The 21,180-nt window shown below is 46.4% G+C and overlaps 1 long non-coding RNA gene across 1 annotated transcript in view; it reads right to left on the minus strand.

Moving 5' to 3' along the window:
* Positions 1-254: 254 nt before the first annotated feature.
* LOC147657281 (uncharacterized) overlaps positions 255-21,180 on the minus strand; it is a 40,333-nt gene continuing 19,407 nt past the window's right edge. Inside the window, exon 2 of the long non-coding RNA XR_015292838.1 lies at positions 255-517. This is a non-coding gene — a long non-coding RNA (uncharacterized LOC147657281). The remainder of the gene's footprint in view (positions 518-21,180) is intronic.

Genomic DNA, 21,180 nt, shown 5'->3' on the forward strand with positions numbered 1-21,180 from the left:
TTCCCTTTTGTTCTCGATTGTTAACAAAACGTTGCGTTTGTCGCGCAAAGTGGTTCAAAGTGGGGAGATGGTAATAGTAACGGCCAAAAGTAGAAAATAGTTACGAGATTTGGGACGGGATAGAACGCGAATGAATTAATAAAAACGGGAATATTTACGTATTAGCCGAAAGTACTGACAACGCCATCTCTCGATGAATATTCGAAGCTTCGACGTAGCTTCCCAGTGACGCTCAACTCGAGATACCAAATGAATTCTTCTGAACTAAATTTTTATTCCACAATTGCAAACAATCGAGAAGTAAAATTTTCCCTCTCTTTACATCGAAGATGATAAAAAAAAAAAAAAAAAAAAAATTTCAAATTGACTGAACGTGCGCGATTGATACTTTTTTCTTTTTTTTTTTTTTTTTTTTCCACTATATCCATCTCAACGTGTAAATTAAACTTTTACGATCTTTCACGATATCGAACGAACGGCATTCTTCTTCTTTATTCTTTCCACCGTTGTCGGAATGCTGTAAATAAAAAAAGATATTTTATCAGATTCGTAAAAATCTATTTTAAATTCGAATTCGCTTTCTACCTATACTTGTAAAAGATATACAACGACAAACACGACGATCGTGCACCTTGCGAACGAAGAGATTCTTTCGGTAAACTTTCGGCGAAAAATTGGGGAGGGGGAGGGGGAGAGAGAGAGGAAAATTTGGAATACCATGTATACACGGCGAGCCATACGCATCGAATCTCGTGAATTTTTCGCGAGATATCCAGCCGCAGTATAATCTCGCATCGAGTGGTTGGATAGACTCGGAGAGAAAAAGAACGGCGGGAGCAGAGACGGAGGAGAAGCGAGCACGCCAAGGGGGTAAGTACAGGGGGGAGAGAGAGAGAGAGAGAGGAGCGGCGGGGAGGAGTTAAAGAGGATTGCCGATCCATCCATGAGGGACGATGCAGCCTCTGAATGCGAGATAAAACCTCGCTGATGCCCGGCAGAGCGATCCGCGTGGCGAGAGCGAGAGGGCGGGCCGAGTGGGAAGGAAAGGGAAGGAATAGAGGGTTAAAGAGAACAGCGGGCAGGAGGAGAGAGAGACAGAGGAGATCCATTGAATACAACGGAAGGTAAAACTCGAGGCACCAGATCCGAAGAGACGCTGAAGACCTCTTCCAAATCCATATAAATTGTCGTATTGTTGGAAGCGTACCGTGCAGCGTACCGATTCGACAGATGACACGAAAAATCCACGGGGGAGGGGGGAGATCGCCCCATCTCTTCTCGGATTCTCTTCTTCTCTCGATCGAAATCGAAAAGCGTGACACGATGTGACGAAGAGAGAAGTGACGAAGAAAGAAAGGAAGAAAACACTGTGGTTAAGAGAAAGGAGGAGAAACGACGGGGAGGGGAGGGCTTGGCGAAAATCGAGAAGAAACAGATTTCTTCTTCTTCTTCTTCTTCTTCTCCTTCTCGAGAGAGAGAGAGATCCTGGCCTTTACCTTACCTGAAAATAACCGGCACCAAGTGGGTACAAGTGGTAAAATTAAAAAAGGAGGAGAGGAGGAGAGGCGTGTTTAATCTCCCGGTCTATAAAGACTGTGGAGAAAAGAGAAGGATAGGTGGGGCGGATTTCTCGCGATTCGGCAGCATCCGTTTCGAAGGCATCGGCAGAAAGGAAATCGGCTTACCGGGCAAAAATATACTGATATTTATGAGGGTCGCGACATCACAGCTAATCTTTCGAAGATAATAATTTATCGGGCACCGGTACGCCAAGGAGGTGTATTTTGACTGAAATCCCTTTGCCACTTCTTTCTTACCACCGTCTTTCCACGCCAATCCCTCCCTCCCCTCCCCCCCCCACGATCTCGACGCTCTCAGCCACCGACTCGTATTTCGCTCCGCTTCGAACACTCGGCCCTCTCCTCCCCAGTTTTTACATACGATTCGGTTCTCGAAAAGAATCTTGTCTTCCTCTCCGCGACGAGTGAAAGTGTATTTTGCAAGATGGAAGAAGAAGTATTTCGAATAGTCGAACAGTGACACACGATCGTTTCTCGATCGAGGTAGGTAGAATCAAAAGGCATTGAGATTAATGCCGGTAAACGAACGATACGAACGATACGATAAAGGATTTTTATCGCGCTTTACAAGTTCGTGGTTACGGTTACGGAACGACTGATGTAATTATTTAAAAAAAAATTACTATTTCCCTCCCTCCCCCCCCCGCCCCCCTCTTTTCTTCGTAGAAATTACAAGTGTATGGAATAACGTTTTAATGTCATCGCGACGTTTAAAAACGTTTTTTTCTTTTTTTTCTTTTTTTTTTTTTTTTTTTTTTTCAAAGCGTATTTTATCGTGAAAAATTATTTTTTCGAACAATAAAACGATATACAACTAACCTCGACATCGCGCAACTATCGTCGATACAGACAATAGAAACGAATTAATTTTTTAAAAATGCTTCCGTCCAAAAATATATGCTCCGTTAAACAACACGGTATTTCCATACCACGAAAAAAAGTTCGCTCGAAAATCGTAATTATTTCGAGGTCTAGAAAGAAGAAACGAACGAAAAAAAAAAATAAATTAAAATAAAATAAAATAAAACAAAACGAAATATAATCGACATTCGCGTATCTCCTTCCGCGAAATCCATAACAATGGTCGAAATTTCGTGTGAGAAAATTATTAATAATCTTGGAGTGATTGGAGGTGGATGATGGATGATCGATCACGAACGATAGTAGAACGCGATCGAGAAGAAGGTTGGCGCAGACAGACGCGAAACAGCGACACCGTGGCAGATCGGGACGGGGCCGGAATAATAATAGGATCGGAATTCCACGGTGATACATCGACTGGCGTTTCGTTATTTACGACAGCTCCCCTTAATCCACGCTAGAAACGGCGAATCGCATTAACGGCGAATCCGAAAATCTGTCCTTGCACACCGCGTACGAATCCTGATCACGAATCGCGACCGGATTACCCTTCCTCAAAAGCACGAAAATGTTAATGCGAGCAGGAATTCCTTGGCGCGGCAAGCTTCCCGTCTAATCCGATCAGTTTCAGGGATATGCAGGGATATTCTATCTTTCTTTTCGCTATCCCGGAGAAATCGATATTCCTCCCCGTATCGAAATTTTAATTTCGCGTCATACCGCACCGAATGTGCAGCCTCCAACTAACTTGTTCCATGTTCGATGTTCGGCTACATTTTTTCCTTTGAAAAGGCGAAAAAAAAAAAAAAAGGTTAACGTTTCCAATTTTATTATATCCACTATTTTTTTCCTCTCACCCGCAGTTGCGGAAATAGAAAGATCTTTGAGCATCTCTTTCGTGCTATATTTCTTACTCAAAACGCAATACTTATTTTATCAAATACAATGTGGAAGAAAGCGTATTACAACATCAAGATAATTCGTTCGTATCGGTTAATATCGGCGTTCGTCCCGAGATTAGACCAGCGCGTGAAAATCGAGTGGCGCGCACACAGTTTTATTTAATTCGTTTCGGCGATTTTTCGATCGTTACAGCAAAGAAATTGCTCGCCTTAGAAAATATGATAAACACTCGTGCAGAACCTCTTATATCGTGCAAAACGAGTGTTGCCGCCGTGTGATATATTTCGCAAATCTTTCGTTATTTATCACGCGACAACGTTTCTCGAGCTCCCCTCGCGCGTATAACGCTTTCCCTTTCGACCGTCTTCGTTCTTCTTCTTCTTCTTCTTTTTCTTCTTTCTCTTCTTTCCTCGACGATATATTGCCTAAGAATTTAAGGATATAATAGAATTTGGGAAAACTTGTAATACGATTCCTTCGGACTACCGATAACTACGGTAAAATGGAACGAAACGACGTTCGAATTTATAAGGATTACACGGAAAGAGAGTCGACAAAATTATCGCGATACTCGATAAAATTCATATTTGACAAAACTATGAAAGTCGATTAATCGAATCGAAGAATCCGCAACATCGATATCATCCTTTGTCGCGAAACTCGATAAAATCCATTTTTGAAACCACGAAAGTCGATTGATCCTATTAAATCCGCGACATCGATCACGAAACGGTCGAGTTTAAAAGAATTATACGGAATAAAGTCGAAAAATTACGCGATACTCGATCGAAAATCCACATTCGACGAAACCGCGAAAGTCGATTGATTCTAACGAATCCGCAACATCGGTATCATCCCTTATCGCGAAACAGTCGAGTTTAGAAGAGTTTGTAACTGAACAAAGTCGAAAAATTGAACGAAACTCGATAAAATCCATTTTTGAAACCACGAAAGTCGATTGATCCTATTAAATCCGCGACATCGATCACGAAACGGTCGAGTTTAGAAGAATTATACGGAAGAAAGTCGAAAAATTACTCGATAAAATCGATTTTTGAAACCACGAAAGTTGATTTTCCAACTGATTGATCCTATTAAATCCGCGACATCGATCACGAAACGTTCGAGTTTAATACTCGATCGAAAATCCACATTCGACGAAACCGCGAAAGTCGATTGATTCTAACGAATCCGCAACATCGGTATTATCCCTTATCGCGAAACAGTCGAGTTTAGAAGAATTATACGGAAGAAAGTCGAAAAATTACTCGATAAAATCGATTTTTGAAACCACGAAAGTTGATTTTCCAACTGATTGATCCTATTAAATCCGGGACATCGATCACGAAACGTTCGAGTTTAATACTCGATCGAAAATCCACGTTCGACGAAACCATCGACGATCGATCGATATTGAATCGTGGCCGCGACATTTTACCGCGAAACTCGAAGGATCGCGTGTCGCGGGAGATAACGGGGACGTTTGTAAAATGTAAAATTCGTAATGCGTCGCCGCGAAAGTGGAATAAGCCAAGACACACGGGGGTGGCGAGCGGTGGTGGTGGTGGTGGTGGTGCGGCAGCGGCTGCCACGGAAAAGGGATGTAAGGGGAGAGGGGAATCTCCTACGTGTACGTTTATGTGTCTCATTTATCAGCACAGATATTATTATGGCTGTACGCGGCCGGAGCTAGGAATTTTACATACGTACGGACATTTGTACCTTCGCGATATAATATAAGGACGTAATAATGCACGCGCATACAAACGAGCCGGGGTGGATACCCACCACTTTCGACCGTGTCTCGAATGCCTCCCCCTCCGTATTTCCATCTCCACCCGTGGTTCGACGGGCTCGGAATTAAGAAATTTACGCGTCCGATTAAATCCACGACGTTTAATCGATTACGAGGCGGCGCGAGAAACACCGGGCGATATTTCAAATCGAGAAATTAGACTCGAGCGCAAATTTTTCCCTCGAAACTCATTCGTAAACGAGAATTGTGCACGACAAATACAAACGTCTCGAACACGCGTGTACACATGCATATATCTTAGAATTAGAAATTTGAAATTGGGGGAAGAAGAGAAATGGTCGAAGGATAATGGATTAACGAAAACACCACGATATTCCATGGAACGTACATACATACGTACGTTGCCGAACATACGTATTTCGCAGGCGATCTTGTTCCTTCTCTCGAGAAGGAAGGAAGGAAGCGTGCAGCACGTACTCGGGCCGGGGTAAGGCACCAAGATCCGACAACCCTTGTACACCTCCCGTTCCACCCAAGTCAAAGGGTCCCACCACGGTCGTCAAACCTTAATACATTTACAGCTCACGAGAGCACCGCCGTGAGCGGCAGTCCTGCTGGATATTTGCCGGTGGATCTCTCTATAGAGTGTATCACGTTTGCGCATGTGAATATCACACGTATAAGTAGAAGAAAGATGGCCCGGCCCGTCCGTCCCCAGCGGCTAACCCCCTGATATATCGTTTACGTGTCTCGGCGTGCATACGTCGTTTGGGACACATGCCTTCTCTTCCTTCGCCTTCGACGACTCTTCTTCTCCTTCTCCTTCTTCTCCTTCTTCTCCTTCTTCTTCTTCTTCTTCTTTCTCTCGAGGACACCGCGAATCCTCGTTTTACGAATTCACGGGACGAATTCGAGAGAGAGAGAGAGAGAGAGCTCCGCGGTTCAACTCGAACTGTCTTCAACTTTACGCCAAACTCGAAGATTCCGCTCGAGATTCATCCTTTTTCTTTTCTTTTCTTTTTTTTGAAGGCGAAACGTTATCCTTTCGATTCGAAACGAAATAATAATAATAATAATAATAATTTCGAAGAGAAGAGAAAAAAGCAGCAAAAGTGCATAGTGTTTTCCGAAATGCACTCGTACGTTTCGTAGGAGAAGAAGGAAGTAGGAGGGAGGAGGAGTTGTTTCCAGACCAAGCTCCGGAGTTAGCCATAATCTGAAATATATCGGTACCCGGTGTTTGTCCACATCTCGTTGACCGCCATTATAAATCGGCGAAGCGTAGGCATTCGTTCGAGGACATTAGTCAAAGGCTGGGTAATGTCGTACGCGATAATACGCCTGATATCGTGTGATCCGAGTGTGCGACCCGTCCGGCGTGTATACACGTATACATCAACTTGAAGAACGAAAAGGTCGTTGGAATTGGCGATGACCTCTCTCGAACGTTCCCCGTTCTCTCCCTCCCTTTCCCGTTCCTTTTCTCGATCTCGAGAAAAACCGCGACGTTTAACGTTTAAAACATACTCCGGAGGGAGTATCAAAGAGATATTCGTTCGACGACGAATCTTCTCGGATCGGTCGATAAGAAAGATTCGAAGGCGAGCGTTTATAGGCAAGGATTATAAATATCGACGGAGGCGTTGATGTACGAGCGTTCTGCTCGATGAGATATCTGGAATCTCGAGCGGCAAAAGGTCCCGGCAAGCCAATAGAATACGAATAGATAGCGTTCTTCCCTCGTTGGTCCCTCGTTCCCCCTCCCCCTCCCCCTCCCCCTCCGGTTTCCACGGTGCGGTAATGCACTTATATAAATCAGGTTCAAGCACGGACCACCATAAAGCATTGCGATGTTTCGATGTCCGTAAAGCATTCCTGGGCGGGTTTCGCGTTTGATTCACGCTTGTCGGTGTGTGGGGCAGGCCCTTGAAGCCCCCCCCCTCCCCCCTCCTCCTGCTCCATACCCCGTTCGACCGTTCGTATAGCACGCGGCCGGCAACACTGACATCGCCACGAGGAGGATACCATTCCCTACCACCGTGAAACAGGCGTGAGAGAACTTGTCGCCGGCGATAATAGTTTATTTGTCGCCGGTTTCGCCGGGCCCCGAGATATGTCCCGGTTACTCCCCTCCCCTCCCCGCTCGGCCGAGGATTGTTTATTATGCGAATTGAACGAGCCGAAGGCGATAAAGATCCCGTCCGTTCCATCCGCCTCGCCTCCCCCACATCTTTCTTCGCCCTCCCCCCCCCCTCTCTCTCACTCTCTCTCTCTCTCTCTCTCTCTGTCTTTCCTTCTCTCCTTATCCCCTTCTCGCCGAGAATATCATCGATTTTTCGGAACGGACGTGTGCGTCTAGCGTCGCAGGGTATCCTGACCCGAACGAAACAACAACAACAACAACAACAACAACAACAACAGGGAGGGGAGGGGAGGGGGGAGGAAGGAGGAGGAGGCGGCTAAATGCAGCGATATTTCAAGGAGGGGACGAAAAAGAAGGGGGTGTATTACTTCATCGTATCCGAGTTTCCTCGTTACAGGGCATGTTCTCACGGCACGAAATATATAAGGGACCCGTTTGCTTCTCTTTTCCGTCCCGTGTTCCCCTTCGTCTTTTGTCTCTCGATCGTCGTGTCTCTTCTCACCTTATTACGGGGCAAAAGTGAAAACGAGGCTTGACTCGCTCGATGACAAACGCGACGAGGCCGCCGCCAATTTTTTAATACCATTTTTGGCCGGCCGATCGCAACGGGCAAAGTTATGGCCCGGGTTAAGGGACCGTTTGTTTTCATGCGGGAATCTACCTGCTCGCGCTTAATCACGGGGCTCCCCCCTCCTCTCGCCGCGAGGAACGCCAACGAACCATCGTGCCGTTATCTGTAAGACCTTATCCTTTTCCTGAAGATTGGTGATTCTGTACGATTATTTCCAATGATTTCCATTCCTTCCCCCGATTTATACAATTGGAAAACGCCTAGGATTTTTGTTTCTTTCATTTTTCGTTCATTTACGCTCTTTCAATCACATCTCTCTCTCTCTCTCTCTCGGGATTTCTACGCGTTCTCTCCACCGTGTCGGTTAATCTTTACAACAAACTTTCATTACGTTTGATAATATATATATGACGTACGATTCTTTAATTAGAATCGATGCTGGCGCGTCGGAGAGAATTGTAAAATTTGTCAAGACAAAGAGGATCCGGAGGAAGAAACATCTGGGAAGAAACGGTATTAACTCTCCTAGGGTTATTGGCTAATTTGTCGTTGAGTGAGGAGGAGCGATCAACGTGGCGGGCAACTTGGCAACTATTCCCGGCCGGAAACTGGCGATAAATCGTTTGTCACCGATCCCAATAACTGGAACTCGGCTTTATCGGTGGCTAAGTAATAGCTAAGTAATAATCGGAGGTTTCCAGCTTCTTATCGGATCCATTAAAGGGTACAACCGTTGTTGCGGTTTTGAGGCATTACCTTGACCGGTGGGTATCTTTGGCCGTCCGTCATTCCTGCCCCGATAACGCGGGTCAAAGAAACCGACCTTCTTCGTTCCTCCCTCTCTCTCTCTCGAAACGAAAAATAATCTCCTAACAATCCTGCTTTTCCTCGGGAAAGCAGTAAAAACGCGTCGGCGCGTTTAAATAGATTTCGCGGTGAATTATCAAGCCCTGCCATATTAATTGATATTTATTATCGAGCGGCGGCCTAATTGCAATTATTAAAAGACTTTGTCGGCGTCTTTAAGCCCGAGGCTTGCGGTTACGCAAAAGCGCCAATAAACGGACCCTGCGGTCCTCGCCGCCGCGGCCCTCTCCACCTCCCCCCCGTTCATTACTCGCGTTTCGTCGCGGCGAGTGTGTAATTGCGGCCGCTCTAACAACGCTACGATTGTTAATAACAACCGAAAAGCCACCTAACCGTGACTAGCGTTTGAAATAACGTCTAAGCCGATTTGCAACATTCGAAAATGTCGAAGAAGTCGAAGAAGAAGAAGAAGAAGAAAGGGGATTTGTGTCGAGTGCAATTTGGGGACACGTTTTTTGGGGAGGGCTCGTAAATTGCTCGATAATGTTGCGCCGATCGATAGCCGTCTCGTTGTTTCTCGATTTCACGGCCCCCTTTCTTCGCGGTGTCGTTTCTACCCACTCGCGATAACTCCGGCGCCGTGTTGCGACTCAATCGCGCGGCTCTTCCGCATAAATCTTGCCGCTTCGTATAAATCAACGCTGCCTCCAGCAGCGTGATACCCCGACCGAACAGCTCCTATATATATATATATATATATATACACGCACACAAGAAGGAAAGCCGAAGGAAGACCCTTCGATCCTTCCCCTCTTTTACAAGATCTCGCGTTTCGATCGTGACATTTTCTCCAACGTTCATTACACGCTTCGTTATATGAAATTGTTCTTTTCTCCTTCCTCGTTCGAGTGACGAGTCCTTCGAGTTTCGCGTGGAGAATATCGAGCGGGTATCGATCGCGTGCACGCGCGTGCGGGCCGGCCTTTGACGGCCGGGCGTAAAAATAATTTCGAAACCGCAACGAGTGATATACGAGCGAGAAAAGAAAAGGAGAAAAAGGGGGAGAAGATACGAGAGGCGGTCGTAAAGTTTTCTGGCGACCGCGAACCAACCACCCAACGCGTGGTCCCTAATGTACTCCGTGGCTGATCTTTAAGGGTTAAACACGGAGAAGATGAGTCTTCTCCATTATGTTTCTCGATGATATTTAGAAATTTTGTATCGATCGTTATACAAATGATAATATATCTCGTCGATTGTGTAAAACGTAACGATAAGTGGAAAAGCGAAAGGATAAATAGATAATCGGATATAACTTTGCCGCAAGAAAAATCTCGATTTGCATAATACTATCTCAAGTCCACTCAATTCTAGGCTATTGTTACGAAGCTAAAGATACAGCTAGCGGCGCTCGTTTCATTCTGATTAAATTAATTCCGAGAAGAGCGCCGCCGCGGCCCCCCCACTCACTCACTCTCTCTCTCTCTCTCTCCTTTTTGTCACGTATGGTTTTAGTTGATTTTATAATGGAGGAAACTACCCTATTTCCTTCGTCCGCAGTTATGGGAAGAAGCGCTCCCAAATCCCTAGAAAATTCTAATTCAATTATCCCCCTTGCATAATCACGAACCATATGATTGCCGCCTGTTTTTCGCGGCGGGGTTATTCGATTTAAAGCGCCGACCTTCCTTCCTTCCTTCCTTCCTTCCTTCCTTCCTTCCTTCCTTCCTTCCTTCCTTCCCTGTTGAAAATCTACCGAATAAACGTTGGAGAGATTGTTGGAAAAATACGTCGATCGTTTACTTTTTTTTTTTTCCCCTGTCTTACGCGATATAATAATTCGATAATTTAAACGAGAAGGAAGGAAAGGGATCGATAATTTAACGACAACAAAGGGACGAATTATTATATCTCTTCCCACCGGTGGGAAATTTTAATTTTAATTCGCAAATTTGATCCCGACCCAGAATTTATTTTACCTTTGATCCTATCTTTTTAATAAAGACCCGGCTCTCTCCTTTCAAATCTAACTAACTTTGGAAAAGCGTAAATTTAAAACTCGCGATATTCTATATTCTCTTTTCTTTTTCCCTTTTTGTTTACAAGGTAAATAAGATATATATTTATATCGAATCGTAACCGATAACGAAGAAAGAAACCGTTCGAAGAAGGAGAAACGATGTTATAAAGGAGGAAGAAGAGGGCACCCTTAAGAACAACCTTAAGAACGATGCGTGGGCTAAATTGGGCGGAGCCCTCTCTCTCTCTCTCTCTCTCTCTCTCTCTCTCTCCGAGCATCCATGGAATTTTATTCCCCGTGGAAAGAGAACAAGGTGTACACTCCACTAGGCTTAGAAACCATAAAAGTAAGTGGTATAGATTTGAAACGACGATGTTGGCCGGGGACGGCGCAACGATCGAGGGAGGAGAGAAAAAAGGAAGGAAGAGGAGGGTTGTTACGAGCGGTGCGTTCAATTAACGGTGGTCGCCGTACCACTGGCCACGGGGGTAGTTAATGCTAGAGGCATACCTACTTACCTACGGCAGTTTCTTTTTATGGCCCAGACCGCCACAGGCCAGTTTCTCGCTAATTGGTATCGAACTATTATTCCCCCTCATTAACAACGCCCAAAAACCAAACCAATCCCTTCCAACTTATCGCCTATATTTATCCACCGTGAAATCTGAAAAAAGAAGTAGAGAGAGAGAGAGAGAGAGAGAGAGAGAGAAGGGAAGAAAAAAATGCGAAAATTATTGATATTGCGGGGGGGAGGGGGGGAGCGTCACGTATCATTGTCTCGAGGATATAGACGTCTCGCGGGCTCTCCTACACCCGATCTTAAGAAGGGAGGCTTGTATGGGGATATATCCCGCCCGAATATTTTTCGATCATCGCACATCCTTACGTTATCGTCCCTCCAAACATCCTTTCGAAATTTTACTCGATCTCCTCCCGTTGTTAATTACGCCTGCTCGAGAAATACGTGTACGAGGCGTGTCGTAAGAGCAAACGAGCCTCTGGGTAATGGTTCACCGAACGATCGAGCCCCTCCCGTTTAAAGGATCGTTCGATTAACCGTGCAACATCCTGATACAACCTTTGGGACACTCTATCTTGCGGTTGAAATTGGACCAATTCCGCAACGGGCAGAGATTCTCATCCCGTGGAGCTTTCCCGAATTCGCTCCAATTTCCAAAATATTCCCCTTAACTTTTTATTCGAAGAAGAAAATACGAAGAGAATTCGAATCGCGAACAAGTTCTCGTCTCATCCGTTCGAGATGATCACCAACCGTGTGCTGGCGTCTCGAAGGTAAAGTAATACCCGTGGGGAGGGAGTGGAGCGTCACGATGGGCGGAACGATAGCGAAGGCGAAGGTCAGTTAAACTGTTCGGAAACTCGGCGGCTTTCCAATTAACTAAAGATCCCGGGTGGTGGGGGTCAAGCCTACGCTAGTTGACCGTGAGTTTAACACTACATAAATCGCCGCTGCCCTTCGTCCGACGCTCGAGTTCGATCGTTCGTAACGATTGTGACGTACGAGCCAGCTCGATCAAATTTATCGAAAATTCCGTTGGATGTTTCGGTTTAGCGAAACGCGATTACCGCCCGTTTCAACGTAATGCCACGCTCAAAAATATGAAAGCGAGATGAAATTCACGGGGAGGGAACAATTTCAACAGTGGACTATTAACCGGGGCACCGCGATCCAATTAGAACGATTATTTACAGAATGCAAATGGCAGCGGCCGATACCGCAAAATTATTCGATGCTATATTTCCCCCGTTTGTCCTGGCAATTTGCGCCCGTTAACAACTATTTAAAAAACACGTAATTCGGGAAATGATGTCCCGGCGAAAATTATTATATCGCCCGCGCAATCATTTCGCCCGCGATTACCGGGTTTTAACGTTAAACGAATCGACTAGTTGCGCGTCCGAAACAATTTTCTCTTCTCTTCCCTCTTTTTTATATTCGACATTTTCGAATTCTCTCGAAGGAAGGAAGGAAGGAAGGAAGGGATGTAATGTAATGTTTCGAGCTAGAATTTTCTCGGATGAATGTTTTTATTCGAAAAATACGAGCGAGATTTGGAAAAAATTGAAACGGGATCCTTTAAAAAACCGTTTTTTAAACGCTCCCTTTGGTAATTCGGTTGGCAGGATTTGCGATATATATATATATATATATATAGATATACATACGCGCCAATCGTATAGTAAGCTAATGCCAGAGCATCGATAAACGTCCGTGACTACCGACAAACACATAAACAAACATTTACATTTAATTGGTGGGCCACGTGTCTGACTAATGGCCGGTCGTCTGAGTTTCGAAACGTTTCGATGCGGTCGTCACTCTTCCCGCTCGGTTCGTGATTCCTCGCCGCGGGGAAAAAATTCGCTTACGCGAATCGAAATCGTGACGGATGTTCAGGAAAAGTCGCTCGCCCAGTGATCGATCGGGCGACCTGCTGCTTTCGTATCGTTCTATTCGAATCTCCCATTTCCCTCAAACGATTGAGCTTACCGAAGACGACATTTTAACACTTCGAAACGTGCGAAAGCGTTAATTTCGATATATATATATCCATCCGCCCTGTTTTATTGTAGACATTTTCTTTCATCCGGCAACTTTCGACATTTTCTTTCATCGCGATATATATCGAAGATTGAATTTATGAAAAAAAAGATTTGATCCAAAGATGTGATCAAACTGTGTTAGAAGGGTGACTCTAATTGGTTTTATTGACGCGTTAACCAACCGCGTTTATTGCCCTCGAACGATCGTAAAAAAAAAAAAGGTTAAAGGGACGAGCTCGATCGGCTTTTTACAAAAAGATTCGAACGCGAGATTCGAGGCGATCGATCGTGGCGAATTTCGAACATGGATGGAAATGGTAAAAGTAATTATCGTTAAAGAGATCCCGTGAATAGAGTCCATTTTCCGCACGAATGGGATATATAGGCGCGCGAGAGGACGAAGCAATAATACAACGATATTTCACATCAAGATCGTATTCGTCGCCGGAAGAAAAATGACGGTCACCGGTAACTCCCAAGCGAAATTCATTTTGACAGATTTCATACATTGAATTGATGTTTATATGTCGCGCTCGCCGGAAGATAAGCCGGATGGAAAAGTGTACACGGGCTGGCGGGCAACGCCGCCACGCCCCGGCTGGACAAAACTTTGGCCGGCGTCCATCGGCCACAATACGTATAATCCGTCCAAGGGATCAAATTCTTATAAAGGACGAGGTCAGAGACAAAGACCGTTCTTTCGAGGCCAACTTTAAGGGTTTTCATCCCCTCTTCGAACAGCGTAGGTAAGTAATACTCCGTCAAGAATATCGGTCTCCTTATACACCCATATATATATATATATATACCCATCATCTTTTGTCGTCTGGAGAAACCGTGATGGCAGATTTGATCCACACGATTGAGAAGAGAATACGCTTCGAATTTCGTTTTTCGAACGACGAAAAAAAACACAGTTTCCATAAAATATTGGAAAATCGTTGGAAGACAGTACGTTTTATCTCGCTTTCCCAAAACTTGGCGGGTTCGAATTAGAGATTCGGTAACGAATCTTTATCGTGGTTTCTCCGAGCGTGGTTGGTCGCGTGAAAATGAGAAGCATTTTCACCCCCCCTCCCCCTCCTCCTCCTCCGCCACGAATTATTGCGTTAAACCACGTAACTAGGGGGTGGAACGTGTACGTAACTCTCGGTGCGTATTAACGCGCGACACGCGGCAGTTTCTTGCCAGAACTTTGGAATCAATCAGCGCCCGGCACGGATGCATTCGAGAGAATTAATATCAGCGTCGCGCGAGCGACATCCGCGCCGCGACGTAATCCGTTTACCAACCTCGCTCCGCACCGAGAGTTCGTTTCTCCGTTTCGCCGGTGAAAACGATGCCGCGAGAGGAGAAATCCTCTCTCTCTCTCTCTCTCGACGAGCATCCTCCCGAGCAAATCCCGTTTCATCAACGCTCCTTTTTTTCCTTCTTTATCTTCGATCCGCTCCGAAATTCCTCTTCCCAGGAAAAATTACATCGCGTGTAATAATTGTCTGGCCAAACACTGGAAAATAATATTCCAGTGGAATGGAATTGTTTGTTTTCTATAAAATCAACAACGCTCGAAATTGTAATCAATTAGCGTTCGCTCCCCGAACATTCCTCCCCCCCCCCCCATAACAATTAATACGGCAAACGAAAAGATATTCTCGGAGAAATATTTTCCCAAGAAATTTAACGGATTCGAATCGAACGGACGACGGCGTTCTCTCCTCGAAAGTGCGAAGCGCGTCGTGGTCGAGCGCGTGTACACGGCGTGGCGCAATAACTAATATAACCGTGAAGCCAATTTCGAGGTGTCACGAGAAATGGCTTCTATATCATTCGGTGTATTCACACTTCCAATTTCATTGCCACGGCACGCGTTACACGCGGGGGTGGCGCGGTAAACGATCGTCGCGTTAACCAACACCGATAAATATTTAATTGCACGAGGAGCGGCCGGATTAACCGTTAAACCGCGCTAATTCAATCAACAAGCGTGATCAACAAACGGGAGTGACGTCCGATTTTTACCCGTGCAACCAAACCACCGACCCGATCTTCCTTTCAACCTGTTCAACCAACGATGATTGCTGTTGTTGTTGTTGTTGTTGTTGTTTCAAAAATGATTTTGCGTCGTCGCGGCGAGAATTACAATTCGAGGAGAACGCATAAATATTGGAAGAAAAATAGGCGGGAAGCCGAATAGGCCAGTTGGCGCTTAGTTGGCTCCCGTAGGCGTGTCCTCTCGAGCCTCGCGTTCGGGTCAATCCGCGATTGATACAAAAGAGTTGAGCGTGGGATCCCTCGAATCGAGCGGAAAAACCCGGTAAATCACCCGTGGCGAGGGTGAAAACCGAGGCGGAGATTTGTGCGCGCGATGTATCGCGAACGATTGGGCGGGATAAAAGGGATATCTTTCCTTCCGGAAATCCGCACGCCTTCCCCTCCCCGACACGGTTACTCGATCTCGCGGCTAACTCGATCCGCCTCGTAAAAGTTTAACGCTTCTCGATCGGTTCCTTTTTTAACCCTCCCTCCACCCTCGGTAATCTCGTAAAGCGTGGAATACCATCGAAATCATAGGTTGGATCATAGATTATTAGTTTCAAAGTTTTCGAGCCGATTTTTCGTTAAGAAAAATTGACGATAGGGAGAGAACGATAGGGAAACAGAGACGCGAGTAGAGTAGAGCAGTGTTGGAATGGAAACATCTTGTAATTACTTTGCGACAACGACAAACAAACTTTAATAAATCGACAAAAAGTTCGTTTCTTCGTACATAAAGACACGCAAGGTTGGGTCGATTCTTTAGAGATTTTTGAAACGAAGGTCGCGGTGGAGGAGGGAAGAAACGGATTCGCGGTTCCGCAGCCAAAGATTATCCCCTGACTGGCGTCTATACGCGTTTGAAAGGGCAGCGGCGGCGGCAGGTAATCCTTCGTCGTCTGGAACGAATTTATCGAGGAGTGGGTGGAGAGGAACGCAGCCAAAGATTTGCTTTTCCGATTGAACGTGGCTGCGGCGGCGTTGGCTGCGCGAAAGGGACAGCGACGAAAAGGAAAGAGGGTCGAACGATCGAAGAGCTGGAGAGACGGTAAAGCGTCTTTCGACGCCCGAACGATCAAAGTTACGAGGAGGAGGAGGAGCGTAATCACCAAAGGATGCTCTCTTATGGATTTTCTTGTTCGGATTCGATTTAAACCCGTCGGGTCGGGTTGATTCGCGGAAACGGGAATTGGCATTATCGCGGACAATCGAGTTTCCTCGTCATTGGTCTTCCCTGAACGACCACCCTAATTACGGCGGCTTTCGTTTTCGTCTCGACTCGATACGAAAGAAAAGAAGCGAGAATTTTGCGAATATGTTCAATTTCCCATTTAACTTGAACCAACGACCATCTCCCACCAGGAATTCCACACCGAGCGCAAGTAATCAAAACATTAATGGTCCAAACTCGATACACCATCCGGATCATCAAGTTTCGATGGAGTTTGAATGAACCGTTGGAAATCGGGAAATCGCGAGCAGGAACGCGCGATATTCCATTCTTGCATAATGAGAGAGAGAGAGAGAGAGAGGGCGACAAGGCCAGCCAAGAGTTACTCGAAGGGATGGTAATATCTTGCCGACGCCATATCGCTGATTAACATATGCATCCAATACTCTCTCTCTCTCTCTCTCTCTCTCTCTCTCGGCTCGCTCGAATGCAAACACGGCGCTATCAGACCGACAGCTATCTCTACAACGTACGTACCCGTAACGTTGTATAAAGCTGCTCCGATTCAAACGGCATATTAAAGGCCGATTTATCCGGCTGTGAAGCGTTTCGCGAACTATCGTCCCCTTTCGGCAAAGCGCACCCCCTCCTCATAAATGATAGATAAGGGTCCAGACTCTCGCTAGCCTCGATGATGATCGTTATACCGAAAATACCGCTGCTCCTCTCCTTTCTCTTTCGCTTTCTTTTATCCTCTTTTATCTCTTTTCTCTCGCTTATGCCACGCGAGAGAGAGAGAGAGAGAGAGAGAGACGAATCCTCGCGCGGATTCTTCTCTGGAAGGGAAAGAAAGCGGCGTACATTCGTTATAGGAAGCGAGATATAGACCCGTATTTGGTTCTCGCACCCACTTTGAACCAACTTCGTAGCTGGCTTTGACGCCCCTGCTAATCCAGGCGTCCAGGCTCTGTATATACCATGGAAGACTGCTCCCTCGAGGGGAGGGGGGTGGCTCGGTTCGAAACGGGAAGAGAGAACCCGGAGGAGAAAAAGGAGGAGGAGGAGTGGAGGAGCGTACGAGCGGCGATAGGGTACGAGAAGGGAGGGAAAAAGAGAGGTATGGACGACGAAAGGCAAATGAACGAGTCGCTCGCATGAAAGGAACTCGTACAGAATCCGGGAAACCCCATACGAGGTCCCCGCGACATGGGCCACCCGGCGACTAATTGGAATTCGTCTGTGCCAGTCGAAGCAAGGCTTTCTATAATTGAGACGTGGCCAGACCGTGGCAAAAAAATCCAGAAAGGGGGAAAGGATGCGCTGTCTCGCGAACGAAACGGAATCCTTTTCCTCTCTTTTGAACGGAAGTCAAAACTTTTCGAGGGATGATCCGGCCTCCCGCATCCGCTCCTCCAGCGTGCACCGTATCTCAATATCATATAAATGCAAAAACTGATCCCTACAGAGACCAACTTTACCGGTGTAATGTAAATTTTTAAACTTATCCCCCTCCTCCTCTCGTGGAACGCGCGCCGCTTCTTCGATACCGTTCTCTCTCTCTCTCTCTCTCTCGAATTCGTTGCACCGATTCATCACTCGTACGAGAGAAACATAGCCTCCTCCTCCTCCTCCTCCTCCTCTTTCGAGAGAATCTCCAGTTCAATCTCCCTTTACACGATTCGAGAATATTACATTTTCGAGATCAACGATTTCGAGGCAACGATTAAAAGAAGGAGAAGAAGAAGAAGAAGGATCTTCCTTCTTCGTTGCGCGTTCCATTCTTTCGCAACCCGTTTCCTTTCCCCCCTACGTCCGAGAGAAGAGGGGCGGGGATGGGAGGGGAGGGAGGGCGCGATAATAATAACGCGGGAAAGGGAAACATAGAAGCAATTGTAAAATTAATTAAGAGAGTGGGAAAATAATTAATTTTTCTAATAATTCTTGCAGTCGCGCTGCTATTTTCCCAACGCACAGTTTCCGCCGCGCCACACCTCTCCAAAAGGGACGAAATAACTTCATAAGGGGCGGCTCGAGAACCGCAGCTAACATTTGCGAAAACATATCTCCTTTTCCACCTCTTCGGCAAAGACACACCTCTCCTCCTCCTCCTCCTCCTCCAACAACAATTCTTCTAATCTAAAAATTGAAAGGAATCGAGCGGGAGGGAGAAGAGGAATAATTAAGAAGGAGCGAGAGAGACGTCGTTGTTGTAATTTTTACACAACGATAACAAGGAAGAAGGAAAATATTTAATACATGGCGCGGTCGATGGGATTGAAACGTAGGCGAATCGAGCCCCTCCCCCTCCCCCGTGTTTGATCATCGCGTTATACGGTTCCCCCTTGGCACACTTGGCACAAGTGTATTTTGAAATTTCCCTCGTTGTAATAATCTTCCGCCGGCAGGTACCCTGCCGCGTGGTCAAACCGTACGTATTTTCGCAACCGTACGTCCTCGGACCGTTGTTTCTCAAGGTGTGCGTGTTGCGCGGAACCAGCTCCACGCTGGAAACCCCCGTGTGTGTAGTTTGGCCGGTCAGAGAGCATAAAGGCTCTCGAGAAATTAATTCTCTTGCGGACACGCGCGCGCACACACAAGGTGTGGTGGTGGGCCGCGGACGCGAGCGCGAACCGTGGCTACGTGTTTTATTATTGAATGGCCTCCTTCCCGGGCTGCGAATCAACTTGGCAATTGGTTTATTATAATTTCATTGTGTTTTCATTACCCGGGTTAATTTGCGCACGACCCGCATGTCTCCCTTTATATTACCAGACCCCCTCAGGTCTTCAGACGCACGCACACTTGGATACTCGAACTTGGCCGGGAACGTTCTTTTCCTCGTAGAAATCCTCCGTTGGCGGAGAGGGAGGGAGCGTATTTCATAGAGCGGGGCGAAAAAACACAGGAGGCGCGACAGGAATTATTTTTCTACGCGGTTCAAAATCAGTCTTTATTAGATTCTCGTAATAATATTCCGAGATACGATATTCTCTCTCTCTCTCTCTCTCTTCTTCTATTATTCGTCGTCCACTCGCTTTTTCTCTCGTATATGTATTCAAGCTTTCGTTTCCGAAACGATAATAAAACGATTGCAAAAAAGAAGAAGAGAAAACATTCTTTCGAGATCGATTCCCTCGAGAGAATCGAGAGAAAAGAGGGGAAAAACGGAGAGGAAAATCTCGGTGGTGAAACGGTTAAACGCGGCACGAAGTAGAGACACGCGCGCGTCGATTCGTTTACACGATGGATCCAGCGCAGGAGAGATTCGAGGAAACGACGACCCCTCGGCGCGCGTGTCTGATTCGCGCAAAAAAGCCGGCCAGGCGAGCCATCCACCTAACCTTCTTCCTTTTTCATCGGGCTCGCATACGTGTTACTGTTCTGTCGTTCTTTGACACCCCCGGTTACGTCAAACAGGGGCGGCCGGCCGGTCGGCCGGCCGGCCGGCGGGCAACGACGACGGGACGAAAAAAAAGGAGAGAGAGAGAGAGAGAGAGAGAGAGAGAGGGAGGGGCGAAGAGGAGAGAGAGAAAAAAAAAATAGGTTGGAGGTGAGGCCTTTTGATTGACTGTTTGAACGATTTTTGCTCGGCCGACTACGCTGCTGGGCTGGCATTGATTATCGCTTATTGAATTTGTATGCCCCGGCAAGGGATGCTCCGGAGGGGTTGTCCAAAGTCGCCATCAGGGGATGCTGCTCGTAAAACGCTTTACTCTCGCTCCTACCTACCGCGGAGCAAGATTTGCTTTTCCCTACTGGTCGAGTGTTACCAGGTCGACCGACACGTCGCGGGGAAAGAAACTGATCTCTCCATCATCCATCGTCCTTATACGTTTTTATATGGGCACATTTTATCCAAACGTAAAAAAGAAACGAAGAGAAAAAAATTTCCCTTTCGCGATCGATCGCGTTTCGCTTCCTAGTTCCAAGCTTGGCCTACTATACTCTCTCTCTCTCTCTCTCTCTCTCTCTCTCTCTCTCTCTCTCTCTCTCTCTCTCTTTGGAAAATTACTCCGCTCCGCGATAATCCCCCGAGAGATTCAGCAGCCGTACATCGGGCGGAGAGAAATATTTTGCTTGACCAAACAGGTATATAACCCGTGACTCTATCTCCCGAACCCTTCCCTCCCCTTCCCTTCCCATCCCCTCCCTCCTCCACCACGAGAGCCACGGCATCCCTTTCGCATTTATGCTTACATGCCTCGTCCAGCTCGCGATGTATCCCTGAATTATTGAACGACGCGGGGATCAGCCGCGGATGGCAACGCCTCTCGAGTTTTAAGCCGTTCAACCCCGTTCCTCCCTTCCGTCCAGGAATGTCAGAATGTAGGATTTAAAGAAAGAGGAGAGGGGAAAAAAAAAAAAAAAAAAAAGAAACGATCGAGCAAATTTTCTCCTTTCGATCGATTACCGACCGATTGATCGAATCGTTGTTTTCGCGAGGGGAAAAAAAGAAAAAAGGAGGGAGAGAAGAGACAAAGGATAATCGGGGAGCGGCGAAAGATCACGCGTGAGAACGAAGCGAGGAGAACGAAGAAACGGGCATCGATGCAACATTTATAAAAGCAGAGGTGGACCCTGCAGAGGAGAAAGATATCCTCGAAGCGTCGAGCATCGGAGGAGGGAAAGGGCAATGCTTGGGTCCACTTCACGGTCTCGAACTCGAGCCCGAAATCTCATCGGCCCAAATGGCGCATCAACATCCATTATTAACCGGGTTCAGAATATTAACGATACAGTTACCGTATTCCAGAAGCTAAATTAGCGGA

Source organism: Apis florea, unplaced genomic scaffold, assembly GCF_048593485.1.
Source record: "Apis florea isolate Af1SG1 unplaced genomic scaffold, ASM4859348v1 contig_3203_pilon, whole genome shotgun sequence".
Taxonomy (NCBI): domain Eukaryota; kingdom Metazoa; phylum Arthropoda; class Insecta; order Hymenoptera; family Apidae; genus Apis; species Apis florea.